Source organism: Osmerus eperlanus, chromosome 6 (genome assembly GCF_963692335.1).
Source record: "Osmerus eperlanus chromosome 6, fOsmEpe2.1, whole genome shotgun sequence".
Taxonomy (NCBI): domain Eukaryota; kingdom Metazoa; phylum Chordata; class Actinopteri; order Osmeriformes; family Osmeridae; genus Osmerus; species Osmerus eperlanus.
Window position 1 is genome coordinate 5,688,327 of NC_085023.1, and position 11,506 is coordinate 5,699,832.

Sequence of the window (11,506 nt, forward strand, 5' to 3'; positions counted from 1 at the left end):
TGTAAATGAGCAGCAAAAAAATGCTTTTAAATCTATGTAATCTTTATAAATAACGTATGCCAGGGGGTCAGATGACTGAGCGGTTAGGGAGTCAGGCTATTAATCAGAAGGTTCAGAATCAGAATGGGATTTATTCGCCATGAAAGTTTGCACAGACAAGGAATTTGCTTTGGCAGGAAGGTGCATACAATAAACATATAGGGACCTAAAATTTAGATATGTGGACTATCTATACTAAGGGTACATATAAGTTGCCGTAATTTACAATATAAAAATACACATATTACAAACAATACAAATGTACAAGATACAATTTTGTAATGCAGTGCAAAAAGCAGTGTGTTTTAAGCAGAGTCAGTGTGGTTCCTTGGCCTTGTTGAAGAGGCCAACAGCGGAAGGAAAGAAACTGTTTTTGTGGCGTGAGGTATTGGTCCTGATGGACCGCAGCCTTCTGCTGGAGGGGAGTGACTGAAACAGGGAGTGTCCAGGGTGGGAAGAGTCGGCCACAAACTTCCTCGCTCGCCTCAGGGTCCTCGAGTTGTGCAGGTCCTCAAGGGTAGGCAGATTGCAGCCAATCACCTTCTCAGCAGTGCGGATGATACACTGCAGCCTGCTCTTATTCTTGGCAGTGGCAGCAGCGTACCAGACGGTGATGGAGGAGGTGAGGATGGACTCAATGATGGCTGAGTAGAAGTGCACCATCATTGTCTTTGGCAGGTTGAACTTCTTCAGCTGCCGAAGGAAGTACATCCTCTGTTGTGCTTTCTTGATGAGGGAGCTGATGTTCAGTTCCCACTTGAGGTCCTGGGAGAGGATAGTGCCCAGGAAGCGGAAGGACTCCACAGTGTTGACTGGGGAGTCACACAGGGTGATGGGGGTGAGTGGGGCTGTGTTCTTCCTGAAGTCCACAACCATCTCCACTGTCTTAAGAGCATTGAGCTCTAAGTTGTTCTGGCTGCACCAGGTCACCAGGTTGGCCGCTTCCCACCTATAATCAGACTCGTCTTCACCAGAGATGAGCCCAATAAGGGTGGTGTCGTCCGCAAACTTCAGGAGTTTGACGGACGGATGACTGGAGGTGCAGCTGTTGGTGTACAGGGAGAAGAGCAGAGGAAAAAGAACGCAGCCCTGAGGTGATCCGGTGCTGATGGACCGGGAGTCAGAGACTTGTGTTCCCAGCTTAACGCACTGCTTCCTGTTGTTGGTTCGATTCCCGGCCGTGCCAAATGACTTGTGTCCTTGGGCAAGGCACTTCACCCTACTTGCCTCGGGGAGAATGTCCCTGTACTTACTGCAAGTCGCTTTGGATAAGAGCGTCTGCTAAATGACTAAATGTAAATGTATGCATTTTTATATAAAATATACTGAAATATCAGTTGTAAAATTGTCATTAAAAAACGGACCCCTCTGCAACCGACGCAAGCAAGCACACCCTACAATTTCCCCAGAAATTGTACCCTCTAGTTGTATTTCTCATTCAATCCAATTAAACATGTCAATTGCAGTACTCTGTACATCACAGATGATGCAAACACCGCAATATTTCCTGAGCCAACAGGACGTTTTCCCACACTAAATCTTTTTCATCGCGGTCATTACGAGGTCCACGGAGATCCAGATCAGCTCCCACCCACCGCTGGTATTCCTTTTGCCTTCACGCGCCGACCCTCACCTTCTGCTTCCACCGAAACATCACCACGAGCTGGAACTCCACAAGCTAGCGGCCTGTTCCAAGCAAGATCGTTCCAAAGGTTACTTGTTAAATATGCAACTGATCTCTGCTGCTAAAATCTCATCCTATAATATATGAATATCATTTTAGGCCCATAGGTGTGATTTTTAGACAGTCTGATTTATCCCCAGGTCAATCCATATTGCCGAAATAGTGAATGACAAGCAAGTACTTCCAGGACAGTGGTCATTCACTTTTTGGAAGCTGATGCAACCGTTGAACATATAACAGCAAAGGTGAAGGATTCCTTAACCCTCGTGCTGCCTTCGGGTCACATGACCCAAAGGTTCATAACGAACCATCGTTGTGTTTACCCAATTTTACCCAATACAAAAACAAATTAAAATAATTTTCTTTTAACCTTTGCAATGTGGGGGGTCTGAGACAGCCCAACGGTTAAAAGAAAATGCTTCACTTTGTTTTTGTATGCGGTAAAGTTGTCGCAATACGACGGTGGGTCACAATGACTGATGGGTCAGAATGACCCGAAGATAACACAAGGGTTAAAAAATAAAATAAAAAGATCCACTAGGTGTCCTCCAAGGACCATAATTGCCTTCAGTGCAAAATCTGACAAATTGTCAAATTGTGAAATCACTTATTTTTATCAATCTCGTGCTTTCTTCTTTGACCAAGGGTATACATAAATTAGAGGAAATGTCAGATAAACGTCAAACCCTTTGTTTCCAATATGACATAGCGGTCGCTCAAATAATAAGTGGCACGGAGAAGGATAAACGTAAACAAGTACGTGCCGAGTATGACAAGTTCTGGAAACAACATTTGACACGAAATAACTGGGATGGAGGGGACCGTATGTTCTTAAAACGGATCATGATTGAAAGTGAGTCAGCGGCCATAAAAGTAAAGAAAGCACTCGGAACATGCCCGAGTGGTATTTTCAAAAAAGGAAAATGGAAAAAAGAATGTGATGAATGGGAGAATGGCAGGCGATTGTGTCACAATTTGGGTGTAGCCATATCTTCCGTAAATTATAATTACGAGGGAAACAAACGTCCCGAAGATGAGGTTGAAACAGTCCCCATAGAATTACCACCGGCTCCGTACGCCCCTAAACTGTACCCTTCACTTCCAAAAAAAGCCACCGCCCCACCTCCGTACTCGCATCAAATGCCGGTGTATAGAGTCCACAGCGGTCAGTTAGATATGGAGGAAGTGGCAGATGCGGGAACCGAAAGTTTGGGGGCAGCAAGTGTACGTTCCAGCTCACCACTCGCTGGCCGTAGGACAGGATCACTGGACCGTGCCGGCCCCTCGCATCACAGCCCTGCGGAGGATGCCTTCTGTAAACGCGCTCGCAGAAACCACGACATCGGCGGCTCGTTTTCAAATTTAGCTGAATTAGCGGAGACCAGTGCTCGTAGACGTAGGGAGGAAATACAAATTAGGGAGGACCTGATGGCAATGGAAAAAACTTATTCAGAGGGAAAGGCACGAGACAGGTTTTTCGAGAGGGCGGGGATGGAAGGAGAGACCCAGGCGAGGGAGGGGGATGTGAGCACGAAACCGACTACTTACGGCGCTACAATGTCAGGCTCGATTACTTTGGCTGACCTAAAACCCATACCCGCCGAACACACCCCCGGCGACATGACGAGGCATACGAGATCGGGGGCACAATATACTGGGAGGCAATTTTCCTTAATGGCAGCACCAGGCGGAGGCATGCGCTACAAACCATGGGCGTTTCAGGACACATCAAACATAGCTGACGCAATGCCTCCAACAGAGGAAGGGGGCAATGGCGGAGCCAGGGGGTGGCCGGGGGTGGCCACGGCCACCCCCCGTAGAATCTCGGCCACCCCATTGGCCACCCCAAGCACCACATCAGAGCGGTTAAAAGTTTTGACGGCTGTGGAAAAATGCGGAACCTTTCTCGCACCGCTAGTACACTGTCGGACCCTTTAGCCACGCGCAGCGCGCACACATCCTGTATTTGAATTAAACGGCTCAAGCATGGCCTGAGAATGCCTGTTACCACCTGACGCTTCGACCGGCACCTGCGGCTAAGTGAAGAAACGCAAAACAGAAAGGTATGATATCATAATGGATGTTGTTTTTGTCTTCTAATAACTGTGACTATCCCACCCATGACTATCTATTTTGCGAAGTTTAGAAGCAAGCTAGATCGGAGGAGAACATAGTAAACTGTTAAAATTGCTATATGCTATGCTGTATTTGATAACTACGTTGCCAGAACGTGTTATGATTGTGTCAGGTATATACAGTATGCATTTTGGATAGGTGTCATTAAAGAGGGAAAAATAATGAAGAGGAAGAAGGCAGACATAGCGTCCTTCTTCAGGGCAAGTGGAAAGAAGACAGCTAAGGCAAAGAATGAGGATGAGATGGAGAAAAAACAGGCAGAGAGTGAGGATGAGGAGCCCCCAGAGAGCAGCAACTTAAATGGACCTCCAGGTATACAGTATAGAGACTCACATATAGTACAGCTTGATATGATGTTATCTTATTTACAATTGGCTTAAAGTGTGTCTATTCATATACAGGTCAGGTTGAAAGTGCATTGTAAAACATATCAGTTAGTTTTTTCATTACATTAAAGTATGGCATATTTGTATTTGCTACCCAGAGACACTTTCACTAATATTATACTTTAGCTTATAGTGTGTTTGTTAAACACTATATAGCATGCATTATAAAACCTTTAGGAAAATTACCTGTACACCTTATTGTAATTATTTTAGATGTTTCTGAAAGATTGATTGAGAGCAGGACAGAAGAGTCCTCCCTGAGGAGTGGCCCCAGTGGATCCCCAGGTAAATTGTCAATCTTACATTACAAAAAAAAACACAAATAGCAATCGCTAAATCAACACAGTTTAAAACCAAGTATGAATACAGAATAAGTGTATTCTTTTTTTTCACCTGAATTCCGAATAATGTTGAGATGTTTCCTATATGTGTCTAAAATAGCTCTGCATCGCCTGGTGAGACACATGCTTGCCACCCAAAAATTATCACTGGCCCCATCCTGGCCACCCCAATGGAAATTCCCTGGCTCCGCCACTGGAAGGGGGGCGGAAGTAGATGCGCAAACTAGCCCAATTAACTCAGGGGATGACGCTCGCGGTGCGAGATTGGAGACAGCTCATGGGCAGACAGACTACGGGGTGGGATTTGGAACAGATTGGAACGAGCCGCTGATATAACTAACACCGCAGACCAAACCCCATTCAATCAGGTGTCAGCCTGTGTGGGAGATGCTATGGATCTCAAATGGCCCCAACCAGTCACCGCACTGCACACCATCTCATTCAAATTCGACCCAGATATCAGTCCGTTTAAATTGCTGTCCGAGTGCAAGGAAGAGTGGACCCTAGCCACTGGCGTACATCCAGATAGGGACCCCTCACACACACAGGTCTATCGAGCGGCGGTTTTGACAGGTTGCCCAGACAAGGTTAAAGCGCGTATGATTGAAAACCCGGACATGGCAGGAGCCCGCCCGGCCATATGGGAAAACCACCTGGTACATCACCTAAAACTATATAAAACTATAGCGGACAAAGAAAAGGGAGCGGGTAAGGACATAGAGGTCCAGCTCCTCAAACTCCAACTAGAGGAGGCACGTAAAGCGGCGGGCCAGGCGTCGAAAAACAAACGCTCAGATGGTAATCAGATGGTGCAGCAGCATCCGGCGGTAGTGACGGGTCCTCCCATGCTCCCGGCAGATAATTGATATCCTTTAGATCATCCACAGACATATTCAGCAGCGGTAGGTGCTATGTCTCAGCCCCACCCGAGTTACCAGCAGGGGCCCATGGGGCCCCCTGGTGGACAGTGGCAGGACAGGGGTCGGGGTAGAGCAAGGGGAAGGGGTGGACTGGGGAGATCCATGGGATGCATTGTCTGCGGACAGATGGACCACTGGCTGCGTGACTGTCCACACGGTGGTCAGGGACAGTCTCAGATGGGGGGTCAGGCTCCTCCCGGATGTGGGCGAGGGCAGCGAGGTCTTCATCAAGCACCTTTTGCCGGAGCCGCTCCACAGGGAGGGTTCAGAGGCGGTAGAGGGGGTCCACCGCGGGGGCAGTACCCGGTCAGGTTTCCAGATGACCACTGGATCCCGGGTGAGAACTATCCTGATGCATGAGGGGGGCCGAAGAGCCCTAACGAGCAGGGGCTGGCAGACCCCCTGCTCTCTGTAACTGTGGGTGGAGACTCTCTGTCATTTCTAGTGGACACTGGCGCACGATATTCCACATTGTCCAAGCCAGTGCCCAGGAACTTGGTCTCAACCGCGACAGTGGAACTTATGGGTTTTTCTGGGACTCCTCAATGCCTGCCTCTCACTAAGCCGCTACCTATCAAGGTGGCTAATCAATCATTGTTGCACTCTTTTGTCCAGTCACCGGCATGTCCAGTCAATCTCCTGGGTCGAGATATTCTGACTTTGGTGGGGGCTTCGATACTCTGTTCTGCGGATGGGGTCAGAGTGACATTTCCGAATGGACACACAGTCAATTGCTCCGTTGATGGGTTGATGTCGGCCTCTCAGATGTTACTTGCCTCCCACCGTGAGGAAACGCCCGCTGACATCTATTGGGGTACTCTGTCCGCGGAGACGGTTAACCATGGTGGCCTACTATCCACTTATTGGGAGTGGTGCCCTTGGATTGATTTGATTGATGCTTATCATACATTGAATGACCCCTGGCATGTCACTCTGTTCTATGATAGGGTCGGGGATGAGACATACAAACAAGCATTTTTCGACTCCTTATTAGACACCACCGCAGCAGTCACATTCCAACATATCTATGTAGGCAACAAGGGAGTGGCAGCGGACGTCACTCTACCACCGGAAACGGCCGCGTGGTACAAAACGTCTGACGAATCGGTTCCACATCTCTCATTGGCATTGCAAGCTAACCATCAAGCTAAAGAATTAGGACCAATGGTTAAATACGGCATGTCTCTTCCGGATTGGCAGGACACCCAAATTCCGGCAGTACAGTGGTCTAAAACCGGTAGTATGTATAGAATCGCCATTGCAGCCTCAGATGATATTATCATGCAACACCGCCAGCTGTCTCGCTCACACGGTAGGGAAAAAAACAGATCACGAGGACACCGCCGCCATGTTAGCTACCTTGCCAACGGCCCTGTGGTCCACAGGGGCAACAGACGTTGGTCACTGTCACTCAGTAACACCTATTACATTCACATTTGACTGCCCCTTTCCATACTACATTGACCATCACCAATATCGACACAAACCAGAGGCATGCGTGGCTGACACAATATCCGGTCTGTTAAAAGTAGGGGTTTTGGTTCCATCTGCCTCTCGGTGGAACACACCCATTCTCCCCGTCCCCAAACCAGGCACCGACAAATACAGGATGGCTCATGACCTACGACGCATCAATCAAATTGTTACCACCCCAACAGTCTCTGTTCCAAACCCCTACACTTGTATGGCTGCGGTTGGCCCTCAACATCAGTGGTTTTCATGTATTGATTTGGCCAATGCGTTCTTCTGTCTCCCCCTGGCAGAGCATCTTCGCCACATTTTCGCATTTACATTTCAAGGCCGTAAATACGAGTACACTGTTCTCCCCCAGGGTTTCGTTTTATCGCCGGGCGTGTTCAATCAGGAGCTACGCAAACTTTTGCAGGATGTGCCACTACCGGACGGGGTGGTTTTACTTCAGTATGTGGACGATTTATTATTGGCGGCCACCACGCCCCTCAGCTGCCTGAACGCCACACAGACTGTTCTGCGTCATTTGTTCAATTGCGGGTTCAAAGTCTCTAAGTCCAAACTCCAGTGTTGCCGTCGGTCCGTCACTTTCTTGGGACGTGTTATATCGGGGGAAGGATCAGGAGTGTCCGCTGCGCATCGTTCGGCGATTCTTCAGCATGACAAGCCTCGCACGGTCAAGGACATGCTGTCATTTTTGGGGTTGACGGGTTTTAGTCGACAGTATGTCCCCGGGTACGTGGACAGCACAGCCCCCTTACGCACCATCATTAATGCACAAGGCATGCGCAACCTAAACAATTTCCTGACATGGGACATTCTGGGCGAGGAAGCTTTTATCAAATTGAAACAGGATCTCGCCCGCGCGGCTGAACTGGCGCTTCCGGACTACACATTGCCTTTTTATTTGGATGTTTCTGAAACCACCCTTTCGGCAAATGGGGTGTTGTTTCAGAAAAAAGAGGGTGGCAGGAAAGTACTGCTATACCTCAGCGTAATGTTCGACAACACAGAGAAACGACAGCCATTATGCACAAAACATGCGGCAGGAGTAGCAAAACTACTTCAAAAATCGTCTCACATAGTCATGGGCCACCCAATCACGGTACTGACGTCGCACGGAGTTATGGCCTACATCAATTCAAACATGTTCACATTAACAACAAACAGACGCATCAGGATCGACAATGTATTAGGGGCACCAAATGTAACATACACACATGAAGGGATCAATATGGCAGAGGGAATGAGAAGAAGGAGAAGGTGACAGTCATGTATGTCAACACAGGGTGCAAAAAGAGGTCAAGGTCCGACCGGATCTAAGCGCAACACCATTGGCAGAAGCAGAAGAGGTACTGTTCACAGATGGGTGTTGTTACAGACATCCGGAGGAAGGGTTAAAAGCTGCATGGGCAGTAGTCAGACAGACAGGAGAAGGGTTTGAAGAAGTCGAATCAGGACGAGTGGTAGGTAAGGAGTCAGCACAGCTGGCTGAACTAACAGCCATGATTAACCCTTGTGTTATCTTCGGGTCATTCTGACCCATCAGTCATTGTGACCCACCGTCATATTGCGACAACTTTACCGCATACAAAAACAAAGTGAATCATTTTCTTTTAACCGTTGGGCTGTCTCAGACCCCCCACATTGCGAAGGTTAAAAGAAAATTATTTGTATTTGTTTTTGTATTGGGTAAAATTGGGTAAACACAACGATGGTTCGTTATGAACCTTTGGGTCATGTGACCCGAAGGCAGCACAAGGGTTAAGACTCTCGAAGGAGCCGAGGGCAAAACTGTAAATATCTTCTCCGACTCAGCATATGTAGTGGGCGCACTCCATGTGGAACTGAGTCAGTGGCTGCGGGCGGGGTTCTTGACAACCACGGGTACACCCATTAGACATGAAAAACAAATGAGACAATTGGCCAAAGCCGTCCTAAAACCAGCTCAAGTCGCAGTAATGAAATGTAAAGGACATGACGGGTCTAAAACTAAGGTAGCCCTGGTGTCACGGCCACAGCCGTGCCCCCCCCCCCCCCCCCCCGGTTTCAGTTTTTTGCCCTGCCCTAGTGTTTCCCTGTCATTGTCTTCACCTGTTCTCGTTAGCGTTATTGTGTCCACCTGTGTGTCGTTTGGTTCTGTGTATTTAGGTTTCTGTTTTGTGTCCTGTCTTTGTCTTGTCCTTACCATACCTGTCCGTGTGAGTACCCTATCTGTTCTGGTTTTTGAGAAAATAAAACCCTTATTTCTGCCATGCCTGCCGACTCCCCTGCGTTTGGGTCCAACCCCACCTCACGCGTGACACCTGGGGAATGAAGCAGCAGACGAAGCGGCCAAGAAAGCTGCTGGTTATCTCCCTATGTATATAATGGTTTCACAGGAGATGAAACCGGATTTGATGACACAGGTAATCGAGGCTCAAGAGGCCGCCTCCCCACAGGAAAAAGAGGTGTGGAGACAAAGAGGAGCACAAAAAGCCCCCTGTCCGGTGACAGGGGCGGTGGAAGGTCAGACCCTTCTATGGAGGGGCCCGGACGGGCGCCCAGCTCTGCCGGCAGGTATGCGACAGGGCATATTTAAACAGAGTCATGGGTTAGAACACGCAGGATATAAAGAGATGATGGTGCGTCTTACACATTGGTGGCACCCTCATATACCAGCTATGGTGGCTAACTGTGGCTGAATGTCGGGTGTGTCAGGAGTATAATGTAAGACCAACTCTGAAACTACATCAAGGAATGTTTCCACTACCAAAAACCCCAGGTCAGGAAATAGTCATTGATTACACCGACATGATAAACTCAGTACGTGGTCATCGCTACCTTCTCGTAGCGGTGGATGGGTACATAGGATGGCCTGAGGCTGTCCCCACAAAACATGAGGATGCAAAATCTGTATGTACATTTTTGACTAACACTTATATTCCGTTCCATGGGTTCCCTAAACGAATCAGGTCAGACAATGGGTCACACTTCAAAAACAAACCTCTCCAATTGGTAGAACAAAGTCTTGGGTTGGTGCACGCGTTTGGGGCAGTGTATCATCCCCAGTCACAGGGAAAGGTTGAACGCATGAATCAAAATCTGAAATGCAGGTTGGCCAAAATCTGTGCAACAACTAACATGAATTGGGTAGATGCTCTCCCTATTGCCCTAGCAGCCATCAGGAGTTCAGTGAACACCTCTACAGGATTCACCCCATATGAACTTCTGACGGGGCGACAGTTTCCGGGACCGGGAGCTGGGCTGGACCTACTGGAGGCGGAGGGTGAGTTGGCGCATCAACCATACTATGATCAGCTGTCTGCTCTGGTATCATCCTTCTCCAAACAGGTACAGGAGAAACGGGGGACAGCACAGGATCCAGTCAAGGCCTTCACTGCTGACTGGGTGTGGGTGAAAGCCATTAAGAGAAAGTGGACAGAACCTCGGTGGACAGGACCGTTCAAGGTCATCGAGAGAACCTCGCACGCCCTAAGGGTGCTGGGGAAAAGGAGTACGTGGTACCACTGGAGCATGTGTTCTGCTGCTCCAGAACCCAGTCGTACGTTGCAGGAGTTGGTGCAGGAGGGCCAGTGAACTGTTTGCTATTTGCTACGAATGTGAGAGTCCGGAAAAGAGGGTTACGACGAGGTCAAGAGTAATACTGCTTGATCACACTAGAGTTGTACTGGACTAAGACAGTTTTCGCTATTTTTGCTTCAGAGTGTGTTTTATCAATATCAACATGAAGAGTGTTACAGGGTTAGCCTGGCTGGGATTGCTTAGCTTAGTCATAGGCTTGCAAGTGTATTATTTTTTGTATTTACCACAACAGTTGGAGAGACGGGCAAGACAGAACAATCCACCGGAGGTATGCATGACCGCCTATCAGGGCATCGAATTGAACTACACCAGGGGGAGTGCCACCACATTCACCTTTGATCTCTGCCACGTCATCAAGTGTAACGGTCAGAACAGTTTATGGAGGGGGTATGACCTTTACCTATGCTCACAACCATATGTCCATACCCGTTGCGCCCAGGGGCGACTCATCCATGAACAGTGGTGCCCGGCGTGGGCTTTTGTGGTTAAATATACGGGTCCCCACTGGACCCCGGATGCGGACAAATATTGGGAAAACGTCACATTCAGTCGTTTGGGGGGAGGGGGCACGACGGAGTCCAACCCAGTGCAGTTAACTCTTAAACATCTCCCTAAAGGCCCATATGGCTTAGGGGGCACGAGTGAGGGGAAGGACACTGTGTACTTAATCTTAGGGGTAGAACAACCTGGGGGGGACACCATGGGCATGATTACAATTAATATACTTGATCCCGTTACTCGACCGGACAACTAAACCAATTTTAATACATCAAATGACTGGTATCCACTCTGTCGACTACTCCCAACTTAGTACCTCGGACGTTATCATGTTGGCTACCGGAGGAGTGGGGCAGAACCTGTGGCTGGGGTGGTTGACGGCAACGGCAAAAGAGAACCACATGGCCGACTGTGTGGCTTGTTCAGTTGGGCGACCCATTTTATACA

At 48.6% G+C, this 11,506-nt stretch overlaps 1 pseudogene; it reads left to right on the plus strand.

Moving 5' to 3' along the window:
- The first annotated feature begins 6,854 nt into the window (after positions 1-6,854).
- On the plus strand, positions 6,855-10,594 carry LOC134022743 (uncharacterized; annotated as a pseudogene).
- Positions 10,595-11,506: the final 912 nt, after the last annotated feature.